The sequence below is a fragment of the Hyla sarda genome, chromosome 7 (genome assembly GCF_029499605.1).
Source record: "Hyla sarda isolate aHylSar1 chromosome 7, aHylSar1.hap1, whole genome shotgun sequence".
In the NCBI taxonomy this organism is placed as follows: domain Eukaryota; kingdom Metazoa; phylum Chordata; class Amphibia; order Anura; family Hylidae; genus Hyla; species Hyla sarda.
In genome coordinates, this window is record NC_079195.1 from 94,932,014 (window position 1) to 94,946,410 (window position 14,397).

The 14,397-nt window shown below is 42.8% G+C and overlaps 1 protein-coding gene across 2 annotated transcripts in view; it reads right to left on the reverse strand.

Moving 5' to 3' along the window:
• SGMS1 (sphingomyelin synthase 1) overlaps positions 1–14,397 on the reverse strand; it is a 286,284-nt gene that overhangs the window by 79,299 nt on the left and 192,588 nt on the right. The window contains exon 4 of one of the 2 annotated variants that reach the window (XM_056530043.1): positions 5,095–5,207. The exons of the other annotated variant lie outside the window; for it this stretch is intronic. The gene's annotated coding sequence lies outside the window, so the exon portion shown is untranslated. The remainder of the gene's footprint in view (positions 1–5,094; positions 5,208–14,397) is intronic. 2 annotated transcript variants of the gene reach the window in all.

Genomic DNA, 14,397 nt, shown 5'->3' on the forward strand with positions numbered 1-14,397 from the left:
TTCTCAGCACTTTCTAAACAGGTGAGTGCCAACAAAAACTGGCAATTTTTTTTGCAAAAATGAAATGCACCACTATTTGCAGCACGTATGTTCAGTTAATGCCAAAAACTGACATGAACCAAATATTATGGGACAGATTGATCAAAATGAAGGGAAACTATGTGTTTCCCATAGCAACCAATTACAGATCAGCTTTCATTTCATTAAACTACACAATACGCCACTCCATTCACAAGAAGAGACAGGGCCCGTTCTGGACATCTTATAGGGGTCTCAGAGGTCAAATCCCAGCCTCCACCCCCCTCCCCAATAAGACATCTATCCCGTATCTCGTGTTTTCTGGACGTACGTTCTGCACATTTTACGTCATGTGAACATAGCCTAAAGCAGCCTACATCTCCCATGAATCCTCTGGCTTTAGATGGGTAGTTTGATTATTGTGCCTGGTCATCTCATCTCATAGTGCTGGAGATCACCAAGGTGAACTTACTCCCAAGTGGGTTGGGGTCAGTTCTCACTGTGCAGTTTCTTGAGGATAAAGTAATTTGACCTATAATCACAATTAAGGTGCTTTATGAAGATTAGATGTCTTTAAGTTTAATGCACACGATGAATTTTTACTGCATTTTTCACACATTTGTACTGGGATTTTGCAGCGATTTTTCCATATTTGCTCAATTGCGGTACAATCTGCATTTTTGTCATGATTTGAGGAAAATCACAGCAAAAATAGGAAATAAAAACAGCAAGAAACACAATGCGTAAACACAACCTCAGGGGAGGTGTACAATTATATATCCTGATCCCAGGATATATAGCAGATGGAGCAGGAAGGGGGTCTCTGAGCTAGTAGGAGGGGATCTGGTAGGTGAGGATGTCATCCTGTAGTCCACAGGACGTCAGAGTCAGAACAAACATAAAATGGATTTGAAATGAAATAATGGGAATGGCTGAGGGAAACTGGCCATATGAAATGAGGGGAATGGACATAAAATGGAGGGATTTCACCATTTGTTTATTAGATTGCAATTGCATATCGAAATCGCATTTTTCCCAAATTGTGCTGCCCTAGTGTGACCATACCTCTAAAATGTTCCTTTAAATGCCAACACTGCATTGACACCAATGAGTAATCTCTTGTCTAATTTTAACTTTGTGATCTAAAGGTGGAATTTGACATTTTTGTTTTCAGAAACCAAAGCAAAGTATGGCTGCACCCATCTTTTTTTATAATCTGCAGCTCTGTCTGCCCTGCCCCTGTATTCAGTACACAGATTGCTCTATCCATAAAATGCCTATTATTACATATGCTCTCTGAATGCATACAAACCAGAGGAGCAGACACTAAGGGGGAAATATAACTTTGGCTTTATACCACTTTAAAGGGGTACTCCGGTGAAAACCTTTTTTCTTTTAAATCAACTGGTGGCAGAAAGTTAAACATATTTGTAAATTACTTCTATTAAAAAATCTTAATCCTTCCTGTACTTATTAGCTGCTGAATACTACAGAGGAAATTATTTTCTTTTTGGGATGCTCTCTGATGACATCACGAGCACAGTTCTCTCTGCTGACGTTATTATAATAATAATAATAATGCGTTAGTTATTGTTGTCCTTAGTGGGATTTGAACCCAAGTCCCCAGCACTGCAAGGCAGCAGTGCTAACCACTGAACTACCATGCTGCCCTTAGCATACATCTGCTATGCATGGTTGCTAAAATGGACAGAGATGTCAGCACATAGCACTGGACTCGTGATGTCATCAGTGTTCCAAAAAGAAAGGAATTCCTCTGTAGCATTCAGCAGCTAATAAGTACTGGAAGGATTAAGATTTTTTAATAGAAGTAATTTACAAATATGTGTAACTTTCTGCCACCAGTTGAAGAAAAAAGATTTTCACCGGAGTACCCCTTTAATGTTCTAAAAGTCCATGCAATTTTTGCGCAATTGCGTTTTTTTACACTTTTTTTTTTTTTTGCACAATTTTTGCTACAAAGTTTCAAAGTTGTCTACTGTTTGGTGTACCTTACACCACTTTTTGCAGTGGAGCTGTATTTATTTGTGCAAAAAAAATAGAAGTGTTTTTTTTTGCACAAATCCTACATTTTTTTTGCGCAAAAATACACCACCTAAAAGGACACCTAGTCCTAACGAGATAGCCAGGGGATGCTAAACTACAACTACTCCCATCAAGGGACAGTGTGGGAGTAGTTGTAGTACCGCAGCGCTCAGGGATGGCACTTGCACGTCCCCCGGCTGCAGGACTACTACTCCCATAATGGAAAGACTTTGTCCATGATGAGAGTTATAGTCCAGGGGCTGAGGGGCAGATCACAGCAGGTCATTCTTCAGAGACCCGCTGCGATCCGCATTTATTAACTTTACAAACCGGCGGTACATGCGGCTCCACTGCGCTCCCCACCGTCTCCAGGCTACTGTATACATCTCTCACATTTCATAATCCCTGCCGCCAGGAGACGGAAGCTCTGATTGGTGAATAGCTTTTCACCAATTAGAGCTCCGGTCTCCCAGTGGTGGGGATTATGAAATGTGACAGCTGTATAAAGTATTCCTGCCTAGAGCCTTCGGGGAGCGCAGTGGAGCAGCATGTGCCGCCGGCGAGCGCAGTGGAGCAGCATGTGCCGCCGGCTTGTTAACTTAATAAATGTGGATCGCAGCGTGTCACTGAAGAATGACCCGCTGCGATCTGCCCTTCAGCCCCTGGACTATAACTCCCATCAAGGACAGACTCTGTCCCATGATAAGAGTAGCAGCCCAAGGGCAGAGGGACAGATCGAAAGGGGGTCTCACTCCTGAGACTCCCCCGAGACCTTTACTGCTCTGCTCCCTAGTGGTGACGACATTAGGGGGCAGAGCTACACAGTCCAGTCCTGACTCTTTTCTCATTATGCGTTTTGCATAATGGGAAAAGAGCCTTTCATGTTCCCAAACAGGGAGACTCCAGCTGTTGTTTAACTACAGCCCCCCATGATGGGAGTTGTAGTTTAGCAACAATTGGAGGCTCCCTGTTTAGGAACACACTGCATGATATGCTAACCCATCTTTCATGTTTTTCTTTTCTTCTCAATTCAGATATGTGAATGCGGAGGACTAAGTCGGATTCGGTGGACTGCGACGATGACCAGTGTTTTTTTAATTTCAATAAAAGGGTTAATGAGGGCTGTGGGGGAGTGTTTTAAAAAAAAATTTTTTTTTCAATGTGTTGTTTTTTTTTTTATAATTGAATTTTCAGGCTTGTAGACGGAATCCATTACTAAGCCGGGGCTTAGCATTAGCCCCAAAAACAGCTAGCGCTAACCTCCAATTATTACTCCGGTACCCACTGCCTCAGGGGTGCCGGGAAGAGCAGGTACCAACAGGGCCCTAGCGGTAACAGGCTGGTGTTATTTAGGCTGGGGAAGGCCAGTTACAATGGTCCTCGCCCACCCTGGTAACATCAGGCTGTTGCTTCTTGGTTGATATCTGGCTGATAATGAAAATAGGGGGAACCCTATGCGTTTATATACATAAATTAAAAACGTGTGTGGTTCCCCATATTTTCAGTATCAGCTAGATACTAACTAGGCAGCAACAACCTGAAGTTACCAGGGTGGGCGAGGACCATTGTTACTGGCCCTCCCCAGCCTAAACAAGGCCAGCCTTTTACCGCCTAGGCCCAGGAGCACCATTTTTGGCGCTCCAGGCCTGTTGGTACCGGCTCTTCCCGGCACCCCTGGGGTGGTGGGTACCTGGCTAATAATTGGAGGTTAGCGCTAGCTGTTTTTGGGGCTAACACTAAGCCCGACTTAAACACTCCTCCACAGCCCTTGTTAACCCCTTTTATTGAAATAAAAAATACGCAGGTCATCGTCGCAATCCACCGAATCTGATGTAGTCCTCTGCATTCATGTATCTGAAATGTGAAAAGAAAAGAAAAAAGGTTAGTACATTTTTGGTGCTCCCATACTGCAGTGTGTTTCTAAACAGGGAGCCTCCAATTGTTGACGTCTGCCTACTGTATCCTGTATATACAGTCATCTATAGATAGTTGTATATACAGGATAGCGCACAAAGACTTAACCCAGAACTGCTCAGCAGCAGGGTGGGTTAACTCTTTCTTTGCTGGGCTCCTGTATAGTATACATGGGTACAATATGCACCCCTGTATACTATACAGCTGGTTTAAATAAATAGCGATGCTCTGCACCCTGTATATGTTATACATCACTCCTCACACTCTGTGGACCAGGATCTCTGCATCCGACCCATGGAGTGGTACCTGAAGGCAGTGAAAAAAATGGCCATAGGGTACAAAAATGACTGTTTCCGCACACCAGCAAAAACACAAGAAAACTGCCAAAATGCAGGAAAAAAGCTGTGACAGTTTTTCTAGCGTTTTTGCTGGTGGACAAAAAAACCTCAATGGAATCCGAGCCTCAAAGCAATAGAACAAAATCCCTGTGATCACTTTGTCCCCCTTAGCATCTATACATAAGATCTATTCCAGTGACATTACCCAACTGGCTATGCTCTGACAATGTTAGTTTTGTGTTATTTGAACTTATTTCCTCATGTATTTACATTGCATTGCTACTTTAGTCTGCAGGTTGCTCCTGTAGAATGTAGCCACATTCCACTGTCATATGTTATTCTGATATATTCACATGTAGCAGATCTATTCCATACATTTCTGTGACTGTCCTATGAATCTGAATGAGGCTTGAAAAAATACCCATGCACATGAATACATAGAAACACCCCGATTCACACATATGGAACAGATTTTCAGTTGTAGAAATATCTGCAACAAATCTGCCCACACCCTAACCTCTGTGGTAACAGGAAGCAGAAGAATTCTGAAATTGACTTTAGCTACAGATAAAAAAGGAAGAAAACTAACAAAAAACAATGTGATGCTATCTACTCTGGATTTACACATGCCAATATCCCCCATGTATGTGGATGCTTCTGGGAAATGGCCCATCTGTATGTAGTCAGCAAAGTAAATGTTACACAATAGATGTGAAGCAACAAGGAATTAACAGGGCAATAAATAATCAAGTTACCTATAGCTACAAAAAGTCAAACAGACCTTTAGCTTTTCTCTGAACTGACACATCACGTCATGTCCAAGGTCTGCGCTCTGCAGGAGACATTAGGTTGAGTGTGGACGATGGTAAAATCACAGTCAACTTTAACTGTTCCCTATGGGGAGAAATGTAACAATCAGATTGTTGTAAACAATTTCCAGGTACCTGGTATAATTGAGCCACCCATACCGCAATGTCCATACGCATAATATAGACAGCCACAGGGTGGTCTACACCAGTCCCCATTGTATGTTGAGTCTGGTTTCAAGTTACAATGGCCCAGAAAAGACCACTGTATGTTGAAATTATTGTATGTTAAGGCCATTGTAAGTTGAGGGATAACTGTACTAGTAAGTACTCCTGTGATGATTATGCTCTATATAATGGTCACCATTTATCTCGTTTTCCTCATGACCCTTTATTTTCCATTTACAGATTGTGCTTGAGAATGGTCACTAATAGATCGAAACGTTGCATTCGAGGTACGTTCACACTACAGAATTTCCAAGCAGAATACCGCTCCAAAATTACGATGCAGCAGCCTTCCATTATCTTCAATGGGATTCTGCTGAACCGTACACACTGCAGAATTTCTAAAAATTCAGCCGGAAAAATTCATGTTCCTTCTGTTGGCAGAATTTGATGGAAAATGCATTTCTGTCTATTGAAACCGCGCATGTCCGAGAGGTCTAAGCACCGACTAATTCTGCCAGCACTCTGTGTCCACCCTGATTTTTTTCTGGGTGGATATTCTGTAGGGTGAATGCAGTCTTATGTATTCTATAACTGTTTGCATTTTATAGCTCATGTTTGGACAGTAAGAGTAACCAAGCATACATTTGGTTTTGCAATTCTTTTAACCATAATGAAAAAATGGATTCATTTTTGCAATTATGAAATATTGAATGAAGCAAAAAAAAAAAAAACACAACTTCATCCTTATCTAAAAGTCACGTATGCCATGGAATTATACAAGAATCTGTCCACTAGGGCACCCATTACATGATCCAGTAAATGTGGAACCATTCTCTGCCATATGGGGAACAATTAAAATCACATCTTGACCGCATGACTTTACGTCTCTGATGAGAACTAAATACAGTCATATATAAACCAAATTTCTACAAGGTGAAAGCTAAATCCAGCATCATATAGATTAGATATTTAGAAATGACACAGTGCTCATCTGTATTTCTCTCCAATTTTTCTTTTTGTTAAGACAACCCCCCCCCCTCCCACACACACACACACCCCATACTAAAAAAGAAAAAAAAACCTGGCCAGAACTACGTCTGTGTAAACTAGCCTGTGCCGTATTTGGGACCGAAGTGTAACTATAACCATTGGCAAATGCGTACATGATGGGCCCACCAACGTGATGTCTGTAAACTAAACTATTTTTAGTTACACTCAAGGAATCATGTAGTGGGAAATTGTAACAGTTTAACAACCAGTCGCTTACTAAATATTTATAGTCTACATCCAGTCTGCAGTTACTTTACATTACACTGACGTAACGCTATAACCACCAGTTCCCTGACATATTAGTATTAAAGGGGTATTCCAGGCAAAAACTTTTTTTATATATCAACTGGCTCCGGAAAGTTAAACAGATTTGTAAATTACTTCTATTAAAAAATCTTAATCCTTCCAATAGTTATTAGCTTCTGAAGTTTTCTGTCTAACTGCTCAATGATGATGTCACGGGAGCTGTGCATGATGGGAGAATATCCCTTGCATGAAGGGAAAATATCCCCATAGGAGCTGGACAGCTCCCGGGACGTGAGTCCTCAGAAAGCAGTTAGACAGAAAACAGCAACTCAACTTCAGAAGCTAATAACTATTGGAAGGATTAAGATTTATTAATAGAAGTAATTTACAAATCTGTTTAACTTTCCGTAGCCAGTTGATATATATATAAAAAAAGTTTTTGCCAAGAAATACCCCTTTAATAGAGTAGTCTCAGATAGTAGCCATAGTAATTAGTGTGGGACTAGACCTCTTCTTGTGTGCATGATGGGAAAAAAGACGGAGGGCCCACAATATGCATGTCCCCTTTTAGGGTGAAAACATACAATCATCTATTGAAAACTGTCATGCAGTAAAATAGCAATGAAAGCTGATTGTTTGTCTTTTTAACGCTTAGGGACCATTCAGCCACCAAAATCAATTGGCACTATGACCACACGAACTGTATTGACGTCAAAGGGGACGGCGCGTGTCTGCACATTCTGCACATCCATATCACTTGCCACAAGATTAAAATAACTATACTCCAGGCTTACTTTTTAAATACTGTCCTTGTGCTTAAATCCTGGTTTTCATCCTTTTATGGCTCCTAATTCCTTTGTTTATGTTGCTCGCACTGCATGCAGTTCACTGAGAAGGAGGGGAATTTCCACATGAGATGATGCTTTCCCTCCACAGTTTGGAGACCTCTGCCCTATGTGCAAGTGATTGGTTCCAAAGTCAGGACAATATTGGGGTGTCCTCTGCTGGACCTTTGGGCTCATTACAAACTCTTCTCTATAGGGCCAATTTAACCAGGAAAAAAATCTGAAAAATTTCTCTTTTTTTTAACAGAAGTAATACAGGTATTGTTCTGTATGCAATATTTGTATATTTTATGCAACATCAGGAGTGGAGAGAGAAGAATCAGGAAAGATTAAGATTAGAACTGTCCCGTTCATGCACACCGCTGCACTAAACCTATAAATGCCAACCAGAAAATGTGCCATGAGAAACATGCTACCAGCTATAAAGTGAAGGGTATCCATCGCTCAGCGTGACACTGACTCAGATGATAATCAGAAGGCACATAGCGTTTAGTGGTAATTGAGAGGTGGGAGACCTAGTGAGGGAAAGCACTAAGTCTGCATCAATAACTGCAGAAACAAATGTGAGGACAGCTGCCTTCAAGGACAGTGGGTGTGTGATGTGCGACATCAGAGGAGAGATCAGCTTGTTACTGATCTCCGCTCTCCTAGATAGGGGGAAACCCAACAATTACATCACAGACACAACAGCAGCATAAAGACAGCATTAATAACAGCCAATTTTCTAATATATACCCCCTGTCCTCATTCTGCTATACATAGAACAGGAGCATGGTAACAAGTGTTGATCCATGCCACTCTACCTTCTCTACAGTAGAAATTTCTGTGCATAGAGAAATATTCCCTCTGTGACATAAGGCATAACTGCAGAAAGGCAAGCATCAGGAGCAGGCAATTCTTGACCACGTAGTTTTATTTGTCCCAGAATGCAGAGAGCCACGAAGAAGCAGCAGCTCTTGTTGATTTATTGATTACATGGACACCTCCTTGTCTCAATAGCTGCCTGCAATACCACATTTCCCCTGCAGTGGCCACTGCAGAGAAAATGAGCAACTGAAGCCACAGGAGCTGATACACCAGTGATGGCTCATACTAAGGCCATGTTCACCCCGTGGAATTTCTGTGCAGAATTTGGCCGAAATTTACTGCCCATTGATTTTAATTGGATTCAGCAGTCCCATTTTCCATTTTTTCCGTTGTGTAATTCTGTGGCAGGATCCCAATGACGCCAATGGGGCTTGAATTTTGGCAGTATTCTGTGTTCAGGGAACACAGAAATTCTGGACAAACTCTGGTGGACTTCCGCAATTCTGTTCAGCAAGCTTTGCTAAATAGACTTTTTTCGGAATTGTGGAAATTCTGCAGTGTAAACATAGCCTTAGGCACTAACACATGGCAGTATCTGGGTTATTATTTTGCATCAGTACTAGGTCTGGATGTAAAATACAAGAGGTACAATCATTCAATTTTAGGTTTTCTCTTTGTTTGTTCCACTCCTAGTTTTGGCTTACAAATACTGATGTACTAGTACTGTACAAAGACAAAGTGTGGGATGTAATTCCACCTGTACATAGGATTGCAAGTGATGGAATTTCATTAGAACCCAAGCACAAGTACATATAAGACAGTTCTTTTTATGATAAAACATGCCAGAGTGCAATATGACCTGGAGGATGTAAAATCCAATGTTAGCACCATAGGGTCTATGATGTGAAAGGAGTGGTGTGTCAGAAGGCCACATAAATACAGTGGGGCAAAAAAGTATTTAGTGAGCCACCGATTGTGCAAGTTCTCTCATCTAAAAAAAGATGAGAGAGGCCTGTAATTTTCATCATAGGTATACCTCAACTATGAGAGACCTAATGAGAAAAAAAATCCATAAAATCATATGGTCAGATTTTTTAAGAATTTATTTGCAAATTATGGTGGAAAATAAGTATTTGGTCACCTACAAACAAGCAAGATTTTTGGCTCTCACAGACCTGTAAGGGTGCATGCACACCACGTTTTTGCAATACAGTTCCCGTATCAGGTTTTTGATGAAAAACATATTCCTCAAAACCTGACTAAACTGTGTCAAAACGTGTGTACAAATATTAACCCATATACGGTTGAAAACCGTATACGTTTTAAAAATGATAACCGGTTGCATCCTTTTTTTAAGAAAAAAATATGTATGTTTTTAACTTTTCACTCCATTTTGAATAAAGTTTCACTTGTTTGATTGAAATTACTAGAAAAGAAAACTGTGCAAAGTCAAAAACCGTATGGTGAAAAACCGCACATACAGTTCTGTACGGTTGCCATTGACTCCCATGTTAAAAAAAAAAAAAAAACATATACGGTTTAATACAGTTTTTCACCCGGACCAAAAAACGTGGTAGACTATAGTTTTGGGTACGGGTAAAAAAAACGGACAAAACCGTATAAGACATGAAACGGACTAAACCGGATGATGCGTTTGACATACGGTTTACAATGTTAAGTCAATGCATACAGTTTTCTATACAGTTCCATACAGTTTTTGACTTGAAATTGCATACAGGAACTGTATAGCAAAAACGTGGTGTGCGTGCACTCTAACTTCTTCTTTAACAGACTCCTCGTTACCTGTATTAATGGCACCTGTTTGAACATGTTAACAGTATAAAAGACACCTGTCCACAACCTCAAACAGTCACACTCCAAACTTTACTATGGCCAATACCAAAGAGCTGTCGAAGGACACCAGAAACAAAATTGTAGACCTGCACCAGGCTGGGAAGACTGAATCTGCAATAGGCAAGCAGCTTGGTGTGAAGAAATCAACTATGGGAGCAATTATTAGAAAATGAAAGACATACAAATCCACTGATAATCTCCCTCAATCTGGGGCTACACGCAAGATCTCACCCTGTGGTGTCAAAATGATCACAAGAACGGTGATCAAAAATCCCAGAACCACACAGGGGACCTAGTGAATGACCTGCAGAGAGCTGGGACCAAAGTAACAAAGGCTACCTTCAGTAACACACTACGCTGCTAGGGACGCAAATCTTACAGTGCCAGACGTGTCCCCTGCTTAAGCCAGTACATGTCCGGGCCCGTCTGAAATTTGCTAGGGAGCATTTGGATGATCCAGAAGAGGATTGGGAGAATGTCATATGGTCAAATTAAACCACAGTAGAACTTTTTGGCAAAAACTCAATTTGGCGTGTTTGGAGGAGAAAGAATGCTGACTTGCATCCAAAGAGCCCCATACCTACTGTGGAGAATGGGGGTGGGAACATCATGCTTTGGGACTTTTTTTTAAGCAAAGGGACCAAGATGACTGATCCTTATAAAGGAAAGAATGAATGGGGCCACGTATGGTGAGATTTTGAAAACCTCCTTCCATCAGCAAGGGCATTGAAGATGAAACGTGGCTGGGTCTTTCAGCATGACAATGATCCCAAACACACCGCCCAGGCAACGAAGGAGTGGCTTCGTAAGAAGCATTTCAAGGTCCTGGAGTGGCCTAGCCAGTCTCCATATGTCATCCCCATAGAAAACCTTTAGAGGGAGTTGAAAGTCCATGCTGCCCGGCGAAAGAGCCCAAAACATCACTGCTCTAGAGTAGATCTGCATGGAGAAATGGGCCAAAATACCAGCAACAATGTGTGAAAACCTTGTGAAGACTTACAGAAAACTTTTGACCTCTGTCATTGCCAACAAAGGGTATACCGTATATACTCGAGTATAAGCCGACCCGAGTATAAGCCGAGACCCCTAATTTCAACCCAAAATCCCAGGAAAAGTTATTGACTCGAGTATAAGCCTAGGGTGGGAAATACCTCATCCCCCCCTGTCATCATCCAGACCCGTCATTAACATCCTCATCATCATCCCCTTGTCATCATCCCACACATCCCCCCTTCATCATCCCCTTGTCATCATCCCACACATCCCCCCTTCATCATCCCCTTATCATCCCGCACATCCCCCCTTCATCATCCCCTTATCCCACACATCCCCCCTTCATCATCCCCTTATCATCCCACACATCCCCCCTTCATCATCCCCTTGTAATCATCCCACACCCCCCCCTTCATCATCCCCACCCCCCTTCATCATCCCCACACCCCCCCTTCATCATCCTCTTCTCATCATTCGCCCTCAGTGGTCTTCAACCTGCGGACCTCCAGAGGTTTCAAAACTACAACTCCCAGCAAGCCCGGGCAGCCATCGGCTGTCCGGGCTTGCTGGGAGTTGTAGTTTTGAAACCTCCGGAGGTCCGCAGGTTGAAGACCACTGCGGCCTTCAACATCATCCAGCCCCCCTCTCACCCCCTTTAGTTCTGAGTACTCACCTCCGCTCGGCACTGGTCCGGTCCTGCAGGGCTGTCCGGAGAGGAGGTGGTCCGGTGAGGAGGTGGTCCGGGCTGCTATCTTCACCGGGGGCGCCTCTTCTCCACGCTTCCGGCCCGGAATAGAGGCGTTGCCTTGACAATGACGCAGAAGTACGTTGGCAATGAACGCACCTCTGCGTCGTTGTCACGGCAACGTGACTATTCTGAGGCCGGGCCCGAAGCGCTTAGAAGAGGCCTCCCCGGTGAAGATAGCAGCCCGGAACCAGTATCCCACCGGACCACCTCCTCACCGGACAGTCCTGCAGGACCGGACCAGCGCCGAGCGGAGGTGAGTACTCAGAACTAAAGGGGGTGAGAGGGGGCTGGATGATGTTGAAGGCCGCAGTGGTCTTCAACCTGCGGACCTCCAGAGGTTTCAAAACTACAACTCCCAGCAAGCCCGGACAGCCGATGGCTGCCCGGGCTTGCTGGGAGTTGTAGTTTTGAAACCTCTGGAGGTCCGCAGGTTGAAGACCACTGCGGGTGGGGGAGTTCAATCGAGTATAAGCCGAGGGGGGTGTTTTCAGCACGAAAAATCGTGCTGAAAAACTCGGCTTATACTCGAGTATATACGGTATATCAAAGTTTTGAGATGAACTTTTGTTATTGACCAAATACTTCTTTTCCACTATAATTTGCAAATAAATTCTTTAAAAATCAGACAATGTGATTTTATGGATTTTTTTTTCTCATTATGTCTCTCATAGTTGAGGTATATCTATGATGAAAATTACAGGCCTCTCTATTCAAGTCTGGAGAACTTGCACAATTGGTAGCTGACTAAATACTATTTTTTTTGCCCCAGCGTATACATGCCCTCCTCTCTTCCTATAACAAATGGCATGCACCATAGAGACACGGCAGAAGTTGAGATTGGTGGGTGTCCAACTGTCAAGACCCCAACCAATTGCTAGAATGTGGGGACAGAGTCTCTTTGTATATTTTCAACTTTAATTGGAAAGCAGAGGGTGTGGTGTATGGATGCAGTGAATGTCTATGAGACTTTTCATCAGTCCGTAATCCATACGCTTGGTTCTTCGAGGAAAGCCAAGCAGAAATTAAGGGGAGCGCTACTGACCCATTGTTCTAGTAATCGGTGGGGGTCTGGCTGCCGAGAGCTTGTCAGATGTTGTTTTAATGTTTAGGTATAATTTAATGCTCAAGTTATGTACATAAGTGAATTTACACCCCCCATGGTGACCTAAGTTCAGTTTAAGAGAATTGGTGGGTGGTGGATTGGGGGGGGGGGAGAAGCGTGCCTCTGGCAATTTGATCATGACCAGTATTGGGGCATACAACATCTGCAATTAATGTAATTATTATCCTTGCATACAGCCTCTCTGATCATTGCAAACATCATTCTTGAACTAAACCTATTTAATTGCCATGATCAGTAAGAGTGATCTTAGGCCATGTCCTCACAATGTATTTTTTCAGTTTTTTGGGGGACATAAAACTGTGTTGTTACTGCTCAAAAAAAGGCAAAAATCTGAATCTTTGCCCCGGAGATATTACAGGTGGGGATTATGTCTGCTGCGGGCACCGTCTAAATCTTTTGGTGCTAGAACAGAGCAGACATGCGCCGTTACCATTGACTGCAATGAAATTCTGCTGAAAGAATTAACATGTTTATTCTATCAGCAGGTCCGTAGTCCGGAACTTCCATGGTGGAAGTCTGCAGTGTTAATGGTGCAGCAGAATCCCAGTGAAAATAGGAGGCTGCTGCATCAGAATTTTAGGGCAGAAATTAGAGTCTGCTTAAAATAGCATATATGGTCTTCAGGATCCTAGTGACTCCTTTCAGGCCATTGAAATAATTGCCATTTGCTGCTCTCAGTCTATTACTTGGTTCTCATACTGTATACTGTGACAAAGTTCATACTGCGTTATATCTGTAATGGAAGCACTAAACGCAGTACAGTGATCCCTCAACTTACAATGGCCTCAACATACAATAGTTTCAACATACAATGGTCTTTTCTGGACCATTGTAACTTGAAACCAGACTCAACATACAATGCTATGGAATCTGCAAAACGTGTCAATGGCTGGAAGAACCGACCAATCAGAATGGACATTTACTGGTAAAACTCCTGTAGTCCTAAAGTGCATGCACTGACTGGTGTCTGGTAGTGCCCCCTACAGTACAGGGAGGTATTACATGTTCTGTACTCTTTACCTGTATTACTGAAGTGTATCCAGTGACTGGTGTCTGGTAGCGCCCCCTACAGTACAGGGAGGTATTACATGTTCTGTACTCTTTACCTGTATTACTGAAGTGTATGCACTGACTGGTTTCTGGTAGTGCCCCCTACAGTACAGGGTGGTATTACATGTTCTGTACACTTTACCTGTTCCAGGGTTAGTTGCTCCTTTGGACACGAGGTGAGGGAGACTCCATGTAACTTTTTTAGGACATTGTGTAGAAGCTCCTGTCCTCTACATAGACCAGTGTTTCCAAAGCAGGGTGCCCCCAGCTGATGCAAAACTACAACTTTCAGCATGCCCGGACAGCCTTTGGCTGTCCGAGCATGCTGGGAGTTGTAGTTTTGCAACAGCTGGAGGCTCCCTACTTGGAAAACACAGACATAGACAGTGATTAC